This window comes from Micromys minutus, assembly GCF_963924665.1.
Source record: "Micromys minutus genome assembly, chromosome: 7".
NCBI classification, from domain to species: domain Eukaryota; kingdom Metazoa; phylum Chordata; class Mammalia; order Rodentia; family Muridae; genus Micromys; species Micromys minutus.
Window position 1 is genome coordinate 74,890,537 of NC_137976.1, and position 20,643 is coordinate 74,911,179.

Genomic DNA, 20,643 nt, shown 5'->3' on the forward strand with positions numbered 1-20,643 from the left:
CAGCACAGCTAAAAGTTCTAGAACAAAAGGAAGCAGATATACCCAAGAAGAGTAGACGGCAAGAAATAATCAAAATTAGGGCCAAAATAGAATAAATAGAAACAAAAAGAACCATTGAAAAAATCAACAAAACCAAGAGTTGGTTCTTTGAGAAAATCAACAAGATTGATAAAGCCCTAGCCAGACTAACTAGAGGGCAAAGAGAGAGTATCCAAATTAACAAAATCAGAAAGGAAAGTGGTGACATAACAACTGAAACTGAGGAAATTCAAGAAATCATCAGATCCTTCTACAAAAACTTATACTCCACAAAATTGGAAAATCTGGAGGAAATGGATGAATTCCTAGACAGATACAAGATCCCAACGTTAAACCAGGACCAAGTAAACCATCTAAATAACCCTATAACACCTAAAGAAATAGAAGAAGTCATCAAAAGCCTCCCAACCAAAAAAAGCCCATGCCAAATAGTAGATGGCTAACATAAATTGAACTCAACATCTTTAGATGTGCTTCATTTTACAATGTTTTGTTGGGAAATATTTTTTATTAAAGAACTTTATTTTAAGAAAACAAAGATAAATGTACAAATTATAAGCATTTTTGCATAAAAGTATATGAATACATTTTGTCATTGATTGGCTTTTTTTTCTTTTTTAAGGTTTGATAGTGTGCAATAAGAGCTTACTAGTTACAATGAGCATTAAGTACATGTAAAACAGGATGTAACATGGAATTAGTCAAAGTTTTCATGGTGTGTTACTCCTTAGGAGTAAACATAATGGTTTTTTTTTTTTTTTTCTTTTTTTTTTCCTTGAACTTCACACAGTCTGTGAGTGGTTTCTGGGGTGTTCAGAGCTTTCTGGGTTAGTATCCAATTATCAGTGACTACATATTATGTCTGTTCTTTTGTGACTGGGTTATCTCACTCAGGATGATATTCTCTAGATGCAGCCATTTTCTTAAGAATTTCATAAGGTCATTGTATCTGATAGCTGAGTAGTACTCCATTGTGTAAATGTACCACAACTTTTTGTATCCATTCAAATACTGAAGGACGTCTGGGTTCTTTCCAGCTTCTGGCTATGATGAATAGAGCTTCTATGAACATTGTGGTACATGTATCTTTGTTGTATGTTGGAGCATCTCTGGGGTAAATGCCCAGAAGTGGAATAACTGGGTCTTCAGGTAGTACTATGTCCATTTTTCTGAGGAATTGCCAGACTGATTTCCAGAGTGGTTGTACCAATTTACAACCCCACCAACAGTGGAGGAGTGTTCCTCTTTCTCCACATCCTGGCCAGCATCTGCTGTAATCTGAATTTTTGATCTTGGCCAATCTGACTGGTGTGAGGTAGAATCTCAGGGTTGTTTTCATTTGCATTTTCGTGATGGCTAATGATGTCGAGCACTTCCTTAGAAACTTCTCAGCCATTCCATATTCCTCAATTGAGAACTTTTTGTTTAGCTCTGTACTCCAATTTTAATAGGGTTGTTTAATTCTCTGGTGTCTAACTTCTTGAGTTGTTTGTATATCTTGGACATTAGGCCTCTATCTGATGTGGGGTTGGTAAAGATCTTCTCCCACTCTGTTGGCTGCCGTTTTGTTTTCTTGACAGTGTCTTTAGCCTTACAGAAACTTTGCAATCTCATTAAGTCCCATTTGTCAATTTTTGACCTTAGAGCACGAGCCATTGGTGTTCTGTTCAGGAAATTTTCCCTGTGCCTATGTGTTCTAAGGTTTTCCCTACTTTCTCATCTACTAGTTTCGGTGTGCCCGGTTTAATATGGAGATCTTTGATCCACTTGCACTTGAACTTTGTACAAGGAGATAAGAAAGGGTCTATTTTCATTCTCTGCATGCTGTGTGCCCGTTGGACCAACACCATTTGTTGAATAGGCTGTCCTTTTTCATTGAATGTTTTTATCTCCTTTGTCAAAGATCAGGTGACCATATATGTGAGGGCTCATTTCTGGATCTTCCATTCTATTCCATTGATCAACCTGCCTATTTCTGTACCAGTACCATGCAGTTTTTAGCACAGTTGCCTTGTAATATAGCTTGAAGTCAGGGATAGTGGTTTCCACAGATATTTTCTTGTTGTTGAGGATGGATTTCTCTATTCTAGGTCTTTTGTTATTCCAGATGATTTTACACATTACTTTTTTCAACTCAATGAAGAATTGGGTTGGTATTTTTATGGGGATTGCATTGAATCTGTAGATTGCTTTTGGTAACATGGCCATTTTTACAATGTTGATCCTTTCAATCCATGAACATGGGAGATGTTCCCATTTTCTGAGATCTTCCTCAATTTCCTTCTTTAGAGGTTTGAAGTTCTTGTCATACAGGTCCTTCCCTTTCTTAGTTAGAGTCACACCAAGATGAGTCTTCTTTTTCTGGAGTGTTTGTCATTCCGCTGTTTGCTGTGATAGGAGAGCTGGGTACTGGTGTTGCCAGGTTGTCTTGGTTTCCCTGGGGTACGTTCTTTCCCTTTCCTCTTGCCATCTTGTGTGACATTGCATAAGAAACTTTATTTACATCAGCTAACCCCCAGGAAACATGAGTCAGTAAAATGTATACACATATTCATTTTGAATGGAAGGAAGATGGTTTTAATTGCATTTTCCAATATAATTTGCAATGATTAGAATTAACATGTTTTGAATTGAACCACAAATAACTAGGTTTATTCCATGGAACTACATCTGAAAAAGCATATAAACTTTCCATCACCTCCATCTTTTCTGTTCCATCTGCCTCCCCCCATCACTGTACTGGATTCCTCTCAGCTTCCACATCATTTCCAGGGGTATCTCCAGGCAAGTATGCCTGTCTGTCTGTTCCCTTGAGAGAACATGGACAAGCCCGATTACCCCAAGTCCACTCTGTCCTCTGGAAATGTGTATGGTTTTGGAAGAATAAGCAAAAAGATCAGTAGGATTCTGATAACCTAAACTCTGGTTTCCTTGCACCATAAACTACAGACAACTCTGTCGTATGTTCTGTAGGCACCATGTTAACTACACGACTTTGTACTTGCCTGATCTTTTATTCACTTATCTTCACTATTGTCCTGGACTTTACATAAGGCAGATTTATCATTTTACAAAACTTTAGTTTCATAGAGGTCAAACAATACGGCCAAGAACCCACAGGTCTAAGACGCCAGAATAAGCCAAACTCACATTAGCTCCTCTGAGATTCTATCACTGGGATGTGTCATGATACAGAGTTTAAGTGAATGAATTGGTAACTTTCTAGGTCCCTTCAGGGATTTGTTTTATACTTCTACTGGCTATTTTTCTCCTAGAATGAAAACAGGATGTTTGGCTATCAAACTGGGACCTCTTATTTTTAGCTGTTCATTCATATTTCTCTCAATTCTAAATTATGGGAAGTTATGTGTTCAAATAGTTTTAAGTATTGCCTTTCAGAAAACTTTTCAAGTTACCTGCTTCTATTTGTCAAAAGAGAGACTGCTAGCATGTCACAGAAGCACTAATTCTTCTAAAACGTTATTTCATGTTTAAAATATTAAAAAACCCTCATGGATTTTCATTCTGTAGATACTAATACATATTTTTCTTCTTTTACACTCAGTTTTTTCCCTTTGGAAATACAGACACCTGTTTCACTGCTGAGTATCTGTCCTAACACAATGCCAGGCTCATAGGAGTCAGGAAGGCTCTTGCTTCAGTGTCTTTTACAAAGAACAAGCCATGCTAAACTGGAAAGTGAAACTTAATATTGAATCATTCAGGCCACATGATCAGTACTACTGACACATACCCAGGAACTACCCATACATAAATTAAAAAAATATATATATGAACAACAATGAAGAGGCCAAAGAGCTATCCAAGTTACGGTCCTCAACTCACAGTAACTTGTATAATTTAATGCACGAAAAACAAGGACACAGAGCTTGGAAGGGCACCTAGAAAATTGTTTTGTGATTTTCTTCATTTTAATTGTATTGCTTTCTTGTCTTCAGGGGGAACGATTTTGACTTCAAAAGTAACGAAGTATTTGAGAAGGGAATTTACATCCTTCAGTTCTAAGTGGTATTCTTGGGCAATTTTCTCAGCAGTCCATGTTTCTGGAGAGTTTCTGGTTATTGAGAAGGGTCAGGGATTCTACAACAGTCATCTTGCCTTTGGGAATGTCCATTAGATGCTTGTCAAAGTGATTTATCGGCATTCTGAATTCCTTCGGTTCTTGCTGTGGTTCTTCTTTTACCAGCAAGGAAGGCACCGGATCTTTGGAATCGACATATACTTCTCTTAGTAATGAGAGCAGCTTGTTATCTTTTCTAGAAACTTCTTCGACTTCTGGATACTGACTCAGGTGCTCCTGCAGGAGGCTGCAGGTGGAAGGGTGCTTGGGTGCCGTGGAGGACTTCCTCTTGCTGATCTCCTGTTCCGCTCGAGTCTCCATGTTGAAGTTCCTGAAGACGTGGGTCACTTGCGCCTCCATCTCTACACCATGATACCCTTAGTTCACTATGAACGTGGGAAGACACCAGCTCGGGGGTCGTTACCTTTACTTCTTTTGTTTCTTTTCTTTTCTTTTTTTAAAAGTACATACTCTGCATTTACATTTGAGATGTTATCCCTTTACCCTAATCCCCCAACCCCCTCCAGTTGCCTTCACAAACATGCACTCCTTCTGATCCCTCTCTCCTCCCCATTGTCTTGTCATTCCCCTGCAGTGGGAAAACGTCTCTGGAACACAAATTGAACTCAACAAGATCTTTTTGGAACAAAAAGCCTTTTCTGGAACAAAAGCCTCTTCTCACATTGATGCCAGACACTGCTATCTTCAGCTACATATGCAACTGGATCAATAGGTCTCTCAAAGTGCACACAAAGGTTGGTGTTTTAGTCCAAGGGAGTTTTGTAGGGTTTGGTTGGTTCATAATGTTGTTCTTCCCATGAGGTTGCAACCCCTTTCAGCTCCTTAGGTCTTTTCTTTAGCAACATCATTGGGATCCCCGAGTTCAGACCGATGGTTAGCTGCAAGCATGCTCAGCTGTATTTATATGATTCTAGCATTGTCCCCGAGAGGGCATCTCTGTCTGGTTCCTGCCAGTAAGTACTTTTTGGGATCTCCTATAGTGCTTGGATTTGGTGACTGCATATGTGGTGGATCCCCAGGTGAGGCAGCTTCTGAGTGATCTTTTTTTTCAATTTCCGTTGTTCTATTTAAATTTGCATTTCCTCCCATGAAAGTTTTGTTCTCTTTTCTAAGAAAAACCGAGGCATCCTCATTTTGGCCTTTCTTCTTTTTGAGCTTCATAATGTCTGTGAATTGTTTCTTGGTTATTGGCTGTTCCAAGCTTTTGTGACTAGGTTAACCCACTGAGGATGATAGTTTCTAGTTCAATCCATTTGCCTATGAATTTAATGAAGTCATTGTTTCTAATAGCTGAATAGTATTCCATTGTGTAAATGTACCACATTTTCTGTATCCTTTCATCTGTTGATGGACATCTGGGTTCTTTCCAGCTTCTGGCTATTATATATAAGACTGCTGTAACATGGTGGAGCATGTGTCCTTGTTATATTTTGAAGCATCTTTGGGGTATATGCCCAGGAATGGTACAATTGGGTCCTCAGTTAGTACTATGTTCAATTTTCTGAGGAACTGCCAGATTGATTTCCCGAGTGGTTGTACAAGCTTACAACTCCAACAATAGTGGAGGAGTGTTCCTCTTTCTCCACATTCTTGGCATCATCTTCTGTCACCTGAGCTTTTGATCTTATCCATTCTAACTGCTGTGAGGTGGAATCTCAGGGTTCTTTTGATTTGTATTTTCCTGATGACTAGGGATGTTGAGCATTTCTTTAGGTATTTCTCAGCCATTCGATGTTCCTCAGTTGAGAATTCTTTGTTTAGCACTGTACCCCATTTTTAGTAGGATTATTTAATTCTCTATAGTGTAGCTTTCTGAGTTCTTTGTATACATTGAATACTAGCCCTCTATCAGATGTAGAATTGATAAAGATCCTTTCCCAGTCTTTAGCCTGCCATTTTTTCTTCTTAACAGTGCTTAGCCTTACAGAAGCTGTGCAATTTCATGATGTCCCATTTGTCGATTCTTGATCTTAGAGCATAAGCCATTTGTTTTCTGTTCAGGAAAGTTTCCCCTGTGCATATGTGTTCTAAGCTTTTCCCCACTCTCTCTTCTAATAGTTTCAGTGTACCTGGTTTTCGGTGGAGATCCTTAATCCATCTTGACTTGAGCTTTGTAGAAGGGGATAGGAAAGGATTGATTTGCATTCTTCTGCATGCTGACAGCTAGGTGAACCAACACCATCTATTGAAGACTCTGTCCTTTTTCCATCAAATGTTTTTAGCTCCCTTGTCAAAGATCAAGTGACTATAAGTGTGTGGATTCATTTCTGGGTCCTCAGTTCTGTTCCATTGATCTACCTGCCTATCTCTGTACCAATACCATGCAGCTTTTATCACAATTGCTTTATAATATAGCTTGAGATTAGGGAAGGTGATTCTGCCAGAATTGTTTTTCTTCTTGCCAATAAATTTCCATATTCTAGTTTTTTTGGTCATTCCAGATAAATTTACAGATTGCTTTTTTCCAATTCTATGAAGAATTGAGTTGATATTTTGATGAGGGTTGCATTGAATTTGTAGATTGCTTTTGGCAAGATAGCCATTTTTACAATGTTTATCCTGCCAATCCATGAGCATGGGAGATCTTTCCATCTTCTGAAATCTTCTTCAATTTCCTTCTAATTAATTTTGAAGTTCTTGTCATACAGATCCTTAACTTGCTTGGTTAGGGACACCACAAGGTATTTTGTAGTCTTTGTAACTATTGTGAAGGGTGTCGATTCTCTAATTTCTTTCTTAACCTGTTTATCTTTGAGTAGAGGAAGGCGGTTAATTTGTTTGAGTTAATATTATAGCCAGTCACATTGCTGAAGTTCTTTATGAGTTGTAAAAGTTCTCTGGTGGAATTTTGGGGTCACTTAAGTATAGTATCATATTATCTGCAAATAGTGATATTTTGACTTTTTCCTTTCCAATATGAATCCCTTTGATTTCTTTTTGTTGTCTAATTGCTCTACCCAGGAATTCCAGTACTATATTGAATAGGTAGAGAGACAGTGGGCAACCTTGTCTAGTTGCTGACTAGACTTTTAATGGGATTGCTTCAAGTTTCTCTCCATTTAGTTTGATGTTGGCTACGGATTTGCTGTATATTGCTTTTACTATGTTTAGGTATGGGCCTAAGATTCCTGATATTTCCAAGAGTTTTATCATGAAGGGATGTTGAATTTTTCGAATCATTTTTCAACATCTAGTGAGATGACCATGTGTTTTATTTCTTTGAGTTTGTTTATATGGTGGATTATGTTGATCAATTTCTGTATATTGAACCATCTCTGCATCCCTGGGATAAAGCCTACTTGGTCATGGTGGATGATTATTTTGATGTGTTCTTGGATTCAGTATGCAAGAATTTTACTGAGAATTTTTGCATCACTGTTCATGACAGAAATTGGTCTGAAGTTCTCTTTTTTTGTAGTGTTTTGTGTGGTTTAGGTATGAGTGTAATTGTAGCTTCATAGAATGAGTTAGGTAGGGTTCCTTTTTTGTCTGTTTTGTAGAATAGTTTGGAGAGTATAGGTATTGGGTCTTCTTCAAAATTATGATAGAGTTCTTCACTAAACCCTTCTTGTCTTGGGCTTTTTTTTGGTTGGGAGGCTTTTGATGATTGCTTCTATATCTATAGGTATTATGAAATGGTTTAGATGGTTTATGTGATCCTGATTTAACTGTGGTATCTGGTATCTGTCTTGAAATTTATCCATTTCCTCCATATTTTCCAGTTTTGTTGAGTTTAGGTTTTTGTAATAGGGCCTGATAATTTCTTGAATTTTCTCAGTTTCTGTTGTTATGTCTCCCCTTTCATTTTTGATTTTGTTAATTTGAATACTCTCTTTTTGCCCTCTAGTTAGTCTGGTTTAGGGCTTATTGATCTTGTTGATTTTCTCAAAAAACCAGCTCTTGATTTTGCTGATTCTTTGTATAGTTCATTTTGTCTCTATTCGGTTGATTTCTCCTCTGAGTTTGATTATTTCTTGCCATCTACTCCTCTTGGGTGTATCTGCTTCCTTTTGTTCTAGAACTTTTAGCTGTGCTGTCAAGCTTCTAGTGTATGCTCTCTCCAGTTTCTTTTTGGAGGCATTCAGAGGTATGAGTTTTCCTCTCAGTACTGCTTTCATTGTATACCGTAAATTTGGGTATGTAGTAGTGTCATTTTTGTTAAATTCTAAAAAAAAAAATCCTTGGTTTCTTTTTCTATTTCTTTTTTGATCAAGCTATCACAGAGAAGAGCATTGTTCAACTTCCATGAGTATGTTGTTTTTGTTGTTATTAAAATCCAGCCTTAATCCATGGTGATCTTATAGAATGCATGAGAGTATTCTGATCTTCATGTATCTGTTTTGTGATTGACTATATGGTCAGTTTTCGAGGAGGTACCATGAGGTGCTGAAAAGAAAGTATATTCTTTTGTTTTTGAATAAAATGTCCTATAGATGTCTATTAATTCCAGTTGGTTCATATCCTCTGCTAGTTTCACTGTGTCTCTGTTCAGTTTCTGTCTCCTTGATCTGTCCATTGATTAGAGTGGGATGTTAAAGTCTCCCACTATTATTGTGTGTGGTTTAATATATGATTTGAACTTTAGTAGGATTTCTCTTATAAATATGGGTTCCTGGCTCCTAGACCAAAGGCCCATGTGCTCTGCCACCTAGACCAGCAGGTAACCTGGGGCACAGACCTAGTGAGGTTGTGCAGTGAGTACTCAGAACACAAAGAGTGCTTGGTGGCGGTGTTTGTGACAGAGGTTCTTTTCAGGTCCACAGTAAGGCAGTACCTAGATCTGCTGGGAAAGACTGTGCTCCCAGACCAGAAACCCAGGTGCCCAGACACTTGGGCCAGCAGATAACCTAAGGCACAGGCCTGGGGAGGCTGCAACTTGAGCACCTGAAAGACCTCCGAAGGGAGACCCTCACTCAAATCTCAGGAGAGGCGCGCACCCAGTGAGGCAACGAGACCACACTTGCTGCAATCGCACGAGGAAGTTTATTGAAAGTGAAACAGAGTGAGATCTCAGGCCAGCATGCTGGGGTCGAGACTCATACACCACGCAGGGGTAGAGGAGTTTGACCCCAGCCTGAACTTGTAACGGGCTTATAAAGGCAAAAATCACAAAGGAGGGGGAGGACAGGGGGAATGAGGAAATTCAAAGCGGGCAATGAGGAAATTCAAAGGGGAAGAATCATACATTTTTTATCAGTGCACCCGGGGCACATCTAGGGCGTTGAAACATTCCACAGAGGTCATCCGGACCTTCTGCGGTTATTTTAGGAACTCAAATCTCAAGAAAGTGGGATTTCCTGGGAGTGATTTCCTGCAGAGGAAATCCCTAGGGCAAGGAATCAGTGTCCTTTGACAACCTTTTACTCTTCACACCCAGAACACAGACAGTGCTTGGAGGTAGTGCTTGTGGCAAAAGTTTCTTTCCAGCCCACAGTAAAAAAGTATTCAGATCAGCCCATCCAGAAAGGCTGTGCTGGTGGACCTGAGTATCCATATCACAGAGAGTGCTTGGAGGCCATGCCCTGGACTGTGTCAGAGAGAATCCTGATCTGCCTGGGGAAGGCAGTTCTGGAATATCAGCTCCATGGGGCTTTTACACCTGGACCAGAGGTGAACCTGACATAAAGGCCCAGGAAGGGCACACTGTGAATTCTAAGTAAGCAGAGATTGCTGTACTAACTAGAAAAGGGTCCAATTTGTCCTGGAGAAAGAGCCATATTTTCACCACTAGTACTCAGAACCAGTGGGAAAGGGCCAATATCCCAGAGCAGTCTCACAAGAGCTCCCCCACATGAGCCAGCAAAGACAACTGAGTACCTACCACCAGAACTCAATGCTTGCCCACAAAAAGCCGAACACACATAAGCAATTTTCTTCCTGAGCCCACTGACCCTCAGATACACAGGAGAGACAGGTGCCAGCCATTGACAATAAGACAATATATAACCACAGATAACAAGATGGCAAGAGAAAAGAGAAAGAACTCAAGCAATGGAAACCATGATAACCTGGCAACATCAGAGCCCAGCTCTCCCACCACAGCAAGTAGTGGATTGCCAAACAAACTGAAAAACAATACCTAGACTAGAAATCATACTTCACAATGATGAAGGAGATCTTGGAGAAGAGCATGAATAACTCCACTAAACAATTACAGGAGAACACACAGAAACAAATAGAAGCTTTTAAAGAAGAAACACAAAAATCACTCAAAACTATAAGAAAACACAACCAAAGAGATGAGGGAATTGAAAATGAAAATAGAAACAATAATGAAAGCACAAAAAGAGACAACTCTGGCGATGGAAAACCTAAAATAGAAATCAGGAGACACAGTTGCAAGCATTTCCAACAGACTACATGAGATGGAAGAGAGAATCTCAGGGGCCGAAAACAACGTTGAAAACATAGACAAAACAGTCAGAAAAGATGCAAAAACCAAAAGGCTCCTAACCCAAAATGTCCAGGAGATCCAACACACAATGAGAAGACCAAACCTGAAAATAATAGGAATAGAAGAGGGAAAAGAATATCAACTAAGAGGCACAGTAAATATCTTCAACAAAATTGTAGAAGAAAACATTATTACCCTTAAGAATGAGATGACCATGAGCATAAAAGAAGCCTACAGAACTCCCAATAGAGTGGACCAGAAAATAAATTCCTCCCGACACATGATAGTCAAAACACCAAGTGCCCAAAGCAACGAAAGAATACCAAAAGCAGTAAGGGAAAAAGGTCATGTAACATATAAAGGCAGACCAATCAGACTCACACCTGATTTCTCAACAGAGACTATAAAGCTAGAAGGTCCTGGACAGACATCATGCAGTCCCTAAGAGAGCACAAATATTAGCCCAGCATACTATACTCAGCAAAACTCTCAAATACCATAGATGGAGAGACCAAAATATTCCAGGAAAAAACTAAATTTATACAAGATCTGACCACAAATCCAGCCCTACAAAGACTAATAGATGGAAAACCCAATACAAGGATGGAAACTACATCTTATAAAAAGCAAGAAAATACCTAAGCAAAAAAACCAAAAGAAGAAAAACACACAGACACTATTCTACCTCTAAAAGCAAAAAAAAAAAAAAAAAATAGCAGGAAACAGCAACCAGTATTCATTAATATCTGTTAACATAAATGGAACCATTCCCCAATAAAGAGACATAGAATGACAGACTGGATACATAAACAGAATGCAGCATTTTGCTGCATACAGGAAACTCATCTCAGAGACAAAGACAGCCACTATCTCAGAGTAAAAGGCTGGGAAAAAAATCTTCCAAGCAAACGGCCCCAAGAAACAAGCTGGAGTAGCCATTCTAATATTGAATAATGTAGATTTTCAATGAAAAGTTATCAAAAAATAAGGAAGGACACTTTTTACTCATTACAGAAAAAATTTATCAGGAGAAATTCTCAATCTTTAACATATGTGCTCCAAATACAAGAGCAAACACATTCATAAAAGAAACCCTACTAAAGCTCAAAACATACACTACTCCACAGACTATAATAGTGGGAGACTTCAACACCCCACTCTTATCAATGGACAGATCTTGGAAACAGAAACTGAATGAGGACACAGTGAAAGGAAGAGACATGATGTATCAAATGGAAATAAAAGACATCTACAGAACATTTTACCCTAAAAATAGGAATACACCTTCTTCTCAGCACCTCCTGGCACCTTCTCCAAAATTGACCATATAGTTCATCATAAAACAAGCCTCAATAAATATAAGAAGATTGAAATGCTCCCATGCATCCTTTTAGATCACCATTGACTAAGGCTGGCCTTCAATAACAACAAAAACACCAGAAAGCTCATATACAACTCACAGACTGTGTGAAGTTCAACATAAAAAGAATATATTTTAATTAAAATAGAACTGTATCACAACCCCCTTTCCTCTCTACAGCCCCTCATAGTCTCCCTCCTATCCCCTCAAATTAATAGCCTCTTTCCCTCTATTATTGTTACATATATACATACATGTATGTATATGTACCCACAAATACTTAATTACAACCTTATAACAATGTATTCATATACTTTTATGCAAAAATGCTGAAAATTTGTACATTTATCTTTGTTTTTTAAAATAAAGTTAAAAAAGCTCATATACACATAAAAGCTGAACAATGCTCTACTCAACAATAGCATGGTCAAAGAAGAAATAAAGAATGAAATTAAGTATTTTCTAGAATTTAATAAAGTGAAAGCACTACATACCCAAACCTATGGAATGCAATGAAAGCAGTGCTAAGAGTAAAACTCATAGCTGTGAGTGCTTCCAAAAGAAACTTGAGAGAACATACATTAGCAACTTGATAGCACAGCTGAAAGCTCTAGAACAAAAAGAAGCAGATATACCCAAGAGTAGTAGATGGCAAGAAATAATCAAACTCAGAGCAGAAATTAATCAAATAAAAACAAAACGAACCAAAGAATCAATAAAACAAAGAGCTGTTCTTTTTTTTTTTTTTTTTTTTTTTTTTGAGAAAATTAACAAGATTGATAAACCTTAGCCAGACTAATGAGAGGGGAAAGAGAGAGTATACCAATTAACAAAATCAGAAATGAAACTTGAGACAAAACTGAAACTGATGAAATTCAAGAAATCATCAGATCCTACTACAAAAGCCTATACTCAACAAAACTGGAAAATCTGGAAGAAATAGATAAATTTCTAGACCGATACCAGATACCAAAATTAAACCAGGAACAGGTAAACCATCAAAATAATCTCATAACATCTAAAAAAAAATAAAAGCAGTCATCAAAGCCTCCCAAACATAAAAAGCTCAGGATGAGATGGGTGCAGTGCAGAATTCAGACATTTATGGACAACCTAATACCAATACTCTGCAAACTATTCCACAGAATAGAGTCAGATGGAATACTACCCAACTCGTTTTTTGGAGCAATTACACTCATACCTAAACTACACAAAGACCCTACAAGCAAAGAGTACTTCAGACCAACCTCCTTTATGAACATTGTTACAAAAATACTCAACAAAATACTTGCAAACCAAATCCAAGAACAAGTCAAAATGATCATTTACCATGATCAAGAAGGCTTCATTCCTGGGATGCAGGGATGGTTTAATAGATGGAAATCCATCAACATAATCCACCATATAAACAAACTCAAAGAGAAAAACCACATGGTCATCTCACTAGATGCTTAGAAAGCATTTGACAAAATCCAACACCAGTTCATGTTAAAAGTCTTTGAAAGTACAGGAATCCAAGGCTTATTCCTAAACATAATAAAAGCAATATAAAACAAACCAACAGCCAACATCAAACTTAACAGTGAGAAACTTGAAGTAATCCCACTAAAATCAGGGACTAGACAAGGATGCCCACTCTCTCCCTACCTATTTAACATAGTACTGGAAGTTAGACAGCAAAAGTAAATCAAAGAAATACAAATCAGAAAGGAAGAAGTAACAATATCACTATTTGTAGATGACATGATAGCATACTTAAGTGACCCCAAAAATTCCACCAGAGAACTTTTACACCTGATAAACAACTTCAGCGAAGTTGCTGGATATAAAATTAGCTCAAACAAATCAGTAGCCTTCCTCAGCCCAAAGGACAAACATTGTGAGAAAGAAATTAGGGAACAGATATCCTTCACAATAGTCACAAACAATATGAAGTACCTTGATGTGACTCTAACTAAGCAAGTGAAGGACCTGTATGACAAGAACTTCAAATCTCTGAAGAAGGACATTGAAGAAAATCTCAGAAAATGGAAAGATCTCCCAAGGTCATAGATGGAAAAGATCAACATTGTAAAAATGGCTATCTTACCAAAAGCAATATATAGATTCAATGCAATCCCCATCAAAATTCCAACTCAATTCTTCATAAAGTTGGAAACAGCAATTTGCAAACTCATCTGGAAGAACAAAAAACTGAGAATATGAAAATTGATCTTCAACAGCAAGAAAACATCTGTGGAAATCACCTTCCCTGACCTCAAGCTACATTACAAGGCAATTATGCTAAAAACCGCATGGTACTTGTACAGAGATAAGCATATCGATCAATGGAACAGAAGAGAAGATCCAGAAATGAGCCCTCACATATATGGTCACTTGATTCTTGACAAAGGAGCTGTGAACATTCAATGTAAAAAGGACAGCCTCTTCAACAAATAATATTGGCTCAACTGTCACTCAGCATGTTAAAGAATGAAAATAGATCCCTTCTTATCTCCTTGTACAAAGCTCAAGTGCAAGTGGAACAAAGATCTCCACATTAAACCAGGTGCACTGAAACTATTAGAAGGGAAAGTAGGGAAAACCTTAGAACACATAGGCACGGGAGAAAATTTCCTAAACAGAACACCAATGGCTCATGCTTTAAGGTCAAAGATTGACAAATGGGACTTAATGAGATTGCAAAGTTTCTGAAAGGCTAAGGACACCGTCCAGAAAACAAAACGGCAGCCAACAGATTAGCAAAAGATCTTTACCAACCCCCCATCTGATAGAGGCCTAATATCCAAGGTATACAAAGAACTCAAGAAGCTAGACACCAGAGAATCAAACAATCCTATTAAAAATGGGGTACAGAGCTAAACAAAAAGTTCTCAGTTGAGTAATGTGGAATGGCTGAGAAACATTTAAGTAAGTGCTCAACATCCCTAGTGTTCAGGGAAATGCAAATCAAAACAACCCTGAGATTTTACCTCACACCAGTCAGAATGGCTAAGATCAAAAACTCAGATGACAGCAGATTCTGGTTATGATGTGGAAAAAGTGAAACACCTCTCCACTGCTGGTGGGGTTGTAAGCTGGTACAACTACTCTGGAAATCAATCTGGCGGTTCCTCCTAAAATTGGACATAGTACTACCTGAAGATCCAGTTATTCCACTTCTGGGAATATACCCCAAAGATGCTCCAACATACAATAAGGACACATGCTCCACCATGTTCATAGCAGCCCTATTTATAATAGCCAGAAGCTGGAAAGAACCCAGATGTCCTTCAGTAGATGAATGGATACAAATTTGTGGTATATTTACACAGTGGAGTACTACTCAGCTATTAGAAACAATGACTTTATTAAATTCCTAGGAAAATGGATGCATCTAGAGAATATCATCCTGAATGGCGTAACCCAGTCACAAGAAGACATACAATATGCAGTTACTGGTTATTGGATACTAGCTTCAGAAAGCTCTGAATACCCAAGAAAACAACTTGCAGACTATATGAAGCTTAAAAAAAAACTCCAAAAAGTGGAAGCCTCAGTAGTTCTTAGAAAAAAAATTAGTGTCTAGTACCCTTTCAGAGGTGGATACACCTATACCTTAAACCATTAATAACTCATGAGCTAAGAAGATAGCCTTGTGGCAATTTTTGCTATTCAAAAATCATTATGTTTAATCTATCTATACACACCAAGAAAACTCTGTTTCCATGTTATGTTCTGTTCTACATGTACTTTATGCTTCTGGTAACTCATAGATTTCAATGCATACTATCCAACTTCTAAAAGAAATTAGTACTGACAAAAATATATTCATATAGTGTTATGCCAAAATGCCTTTACAAATCTGTACATTTATCTCTCTTTTTTAAAAATAAAGTTTAAAGAAAAAAATAACACCTTTACCACCATCAACCCCTGCTACCATGCAGGACCTAAAAAGCAAACAAACCCTCTCCTCTCCTTCCCCTTCTAATCATTATCAGCCCTCTTTTCACAGCACCTCTCTTTGTCTCAGTGTCTGCTGTTCCCTCCACAACCTGCCAGCGTGGGAGCACTTTATGGTCTCAACCCCTGCTTCCTCCCTCATCCAGCACCAGGATCCAGCCTACTCCTCTTACCTCCATCATCAAGCCATGGACAACCTCCCTCCTGGTAACTCCTACAAACCGCCCCCTCCAGGCTCACCTGTGAGAAGCTGAGCGCTAGTTCTCCCGGGCTTAGGGCTGATATCAGGTCCATGGCTTTGCAAGGCATTCCCTCCACATCCCCGTGCATCCTGCTGTCAGATATTGAATGTTTAATAGATACTTTCTTTGAGTTTTTCTTTGGAAATATTGTTTTCAAATAATTTTATACTGATTAAATATAGCATTTTATAAACTCATGTTTAAGTCTGTCATGTTCAAAATGTTCCTTTTTATTCAAAGTATGAAAATTTTTAACTGTGTTTCAACTATCAAAATGTATGCTCTTTGTCTTTTCTTCTTGCCTTTGTACAAGGCAAAAGGACACACTTGCTACTTCACATGGACTCCAGTAGTAACTACTGCACTATGGCCTTCTTCACCATATACAGAAATCAGAACTTCATCATTTTCCTCCATGTAGTTTAACCAATCATCATTGGACATAAAAGCTGTGGTTTTCTTGCTGTTCTTGGTGAACTGCCATTTGGCACACATCATGATAACAAAATTTGGCTGTTTGGCTTCAACCCTTACTTTCCCAGCTTAATTCCCCTTGTAAACAAAGCACAACCAACGTCATCAGCCCTCAGGGCTGAGCAGAAGTAGGTCTTTAAAAAAAAAAAAAACAGTATATAGCAAACCAACAACCAATATCAAATTAAATGGAGAAATACTTGAAGCAAACCCACTAAATTCATGGACAAGAGAAGGATGCTCACTCTTTCAGTGTTGATTCAATATAGTTCTTGAGAGCAGAGCAACAATACAACAAAAGGAGATCAAGAAGATCCAACTTGGCAAAGAACAAGTCAAGGTACCACCATTTGAAGATGATATAAAAGTATACATAAACAACCCCAAAAATTCTACCAGAGAACTGATAAACAACTTTAGCAAAGTATCTAAATATAAAATTAATTTAAATAAATCAGTAGCCTTTCTTTATACAAATGATAAACAGTCTGAGAATGAAAATAGGGAACAACATCCTTCACATTAGTCACAAATAATATAAAATATTTTGGAGTATCTCTAACCAGACAAGTGAAAGATCTGTATGACAAGAACTTCAAGTCTCTCGAAGAAATGAAAGATCTCAGAAAATAGAGAGATCTCTTATCCTTATGTGTGGCAAGAACCTTCCTCTAATGAATAAAGATTTCAAGGAACCAATACCTGGGCAAGGAAGAGATGGTACTTCTGGGTCAGAGAGAGAGGAAGAGGTCATGTGGGAGAAGGATGCTTGCTTTTGGACGGGAAATTTGATGGAGGCAAATGTAGGTAGGGGAGGCTCCTGGTTCAGGTGGCAGATCCATTGAGATCAGCTACCTGATGATTATAATTTAGAATGGCATACAAATTAGAATGGTAGTTGCTGTGCCCAGCAATTTTTGTTACCTGATGATTCTAAACTAAGATTGTGTGGTGTTTTCCTTCATGCAGAGACTCAACTGAGTTCCAGAGAATGATACAGTGGTTGGATGCACCAAGCCCACTATGAAATTGGGATGTATGGGGTGGTGTGGCAATGACCCACCATGGGGACAAAATGATTGGTCAATGCTGGGTCCATAGAGCAGCCAGAGGTAGCCTGGCATGGTATCATTTTACATTTTTAATATTTACCACAACATTCATGGATTGGTAGGATTAACATAGTAAAAATGACCACCCTACCAAAAGCAATCCACGTATTCAATGCAATCTCCATAAAAATTCCAACTTAAGTCTTCAAAGACATGGAAAGAGCAATTCTCAAATTTATATGGAAAACCAAAAAACAAAGCAAAACAACAACAACAACAACAAACCCTAAAAACCAAACCAAACCAAACAAAAACAAACCCAGAATAGCAAAAACAGGTCTTAACAATAAAACAACTTCTGGAGGAATCACCACTCCTGGCTTCAACCTATACTACAGAGTACTAGTGATAAAAGCTGCATGGTATTTGTATAGAGGCAGATAGGTTGGTTAATGAAATAGAACTAAAGATCCAGAAATAAAATCACACACTCACAGACACTTGATATTAGACAAAGAATTCAAAACCATCCAGTGGATAAAAGAAAGTATATTCAGTAAATGGTGCTGGTTTAACTGGCAGTCTATATGTAGAAAACTGAAAATAGATCCATATTTGTTACTTTGCATAAAGCTCAAGCTCAAATGAATCAAAGACCTCAACATAAAATCAGACATACTGCATCTAACAGAAGAGAAAGTGAGAAGGAACCTTGAACTTATTGGCACAGGGGTACATTTCCTAAACAGAATTCCAGTGGCTCATGCTCTAAGATCAAGAATTGATAAATGGGATCTCATGAAACTAGAAAGCTTCTGTAAGGCAAAAGACATAGTCAATAGGACAAATCAGCAACCTACAGATTATGAAAATTTCTTCACTAACACCGTGTGTGATAAAGGGCCAATATCCAAAATATATAAAGAACTCAAGAAGCTAACCACCAAAAAAACCCCATGCAACCCAATTGAAAAATGAGGTAAATAACTAAACAGAATCACAAGAAAGGTTTCTTAAATGGGTGAGAAGCACTTAAAGATATATTTAAAGTTTTTAGTGATTAGGAAAATGAAATTTAAAATGACCCTGAGATTCCACCTTATACCAATCAGAATGACTAAATTCAAAAACTCAGGTTACAGCACATGCTTCCCAGGATGTGGAGAAAGATGAACACTCCTCCATTGCTGGTGGCATTTCAAACTGGTATAACAGCTCTGGAAATCAATATGGAGGTGTCTCAGAAATTGGAAATAGATCTATCTGAAGATCCAGCTATACCACTCTGGGGCATATACTAAAAAGATTCCTGTCTTGGTCAGGGTATCTATTCCAGCACAGAATGACCAAGAAGCAAGTTGGGGAGGATAGAGTTTATTCAACTTACACTTCCATATTGCTGATCATCACCAAAGGAAGTCAGGACCGGAACCCAACCAAGCAGGTCAAGAATCAGGAGCTGATAGAGAGGTGATGGAGGGATGTTGCTAACTTGCTTGCTTCCCCTGGCATGCTCAGTTTGCTTTATTATAGAACCCAGGTCTACCAAACCCAGAATGGCACCACCCACATGGATTGGGCCCTTCCCCCTTGATCACTAGTTGAAAAAATGCCTTACAGCTGGATCTCATGGAGGCATTTTGTCAACTGAGGGTCCTTTTGTTGTGATAACTCCAGCTTGTGTCAAGTTGACACAAAATCAGCCAGTACAATATCCAACCATGCAACAGGAGCACATGTTCCACTATGTTAATAGCAGCCTTATTTGTGATAGCCAGAAGTTGGAAACAACCCAGATGTTTCACAATAGAAGAATGGATAAAAAAAAAATGTGGTTAATTTACACAAAGAAATACTGCTCAGCTTATATGAACAAGGACATCATGAGTTTTTAGGCACATGGATGGGACTAGAAAATATTATTCTGTGTCATGAAACTCAGACTCAAAAATGAAATGCCTTGTATGTACTGATTAATAAGTAGATATTAACCACATAGTACGGAATCAATCCAGGCTACAATCCACAGAAGTCAAATAGTTTAACAAGCCAAAGGGCCCAAGTGTGGATGCCTCAATTCCACTTGGGTGGTAGAAGAAAGCAATCACTGGGGCAGAAGGAGGAGGAACTGGGTGGGAGAAGGAAAGGGGATGAAAAGGGGAGGACATGATCAGGTATTGGGGGATCAGGACTGCAGCTCTGAGGGCCAGTAAAAAGAATGGATGCAGGCAACCTTAGGAGGTAGGAGGTGGAGGGACCCTTTAAAATGTACCAGAGACCTGAGAGGTGAGAGACTCTCAGGACTCAAAGAAAGGGATAGATGAAATGCCCTACAGTGGGGAGAGGGAATGTGTAGAGTCCACCTTCCTCCAGTAGAAAGACAGGACACCAAGTGGAGGGAAGAGGTTGTCATCCCACAGTCAAAAACTCTGGCACAAGAATTATTCCTGTCTAAAAGAATTGCAGGAAAAAAATTGGAGGAGAGCCTTAGGGAAAGAAAGTCCAGTGACAGGCCCAAATTGGGGTCCACCTCAAGGAAGGCTCCAATGTCTGACACTATTGCTGATGCTATGCTGTGTTTACAGACAGGAACCTGGCATGTTTCCCCTTTGAGGAGCCTAACAAACAGGTCACAGTGTCAGATGCAGATATATCCAGCCAATGGACAGAAGCCAGAGACCCCTGTGGTTGAATTAGGGAAAAGTTGTAAGAAGTTGAGGAGGGTGACCCCATAGAAAGACCAGCAGTATCAAGTAAATTGGACCCCCTGAGATCTTTCTGACACTGATTCTCTAACCTGGCAGAATATACCAGCTAATGAGGCTCCCGACACATACAGCAGCGGACTACCTGGGCTGGCCTAAGTGAGAGAAGATAGACTTAACTCTTGAGAGACTTGAGGCCACAGAGTGAAGGGAGGTCTAGCAAGAAGGGGGTGCAAGGTTGGGGACATTCTTTTGGAGATTGGGTGGAAGTATCAGAGAGTAGATGAAGAAAAAGATTATGATTGGGTTGTAAAAAACAAACAAACAAAC

General features: G+C 38.6%; 1 pseudogene across 1 annotated transcript; it reads right to left on the reverse strand.

Annotated features, from left to right (window-relative positions):
- Nucleotides 1–3,966: 3,966 nt before the first annotated feature.
- On the reverse strand, nucleotides 3,967–4,480 carry LOC308422300 (NADH dehydrogenase [ubiquinone] 1 alpha subcomplex assembly factor 4-like; annotated as a pseudogene). Its single transcript has one exon. The product of its transcript is annotated as an NADH dehydrogenase [ubiquinone] 1 alpha subcomplex assembly factor 4-like (transcript).
- Nucleotides 4,481–20,643: the final 16,163 nt, after the last annotated feature.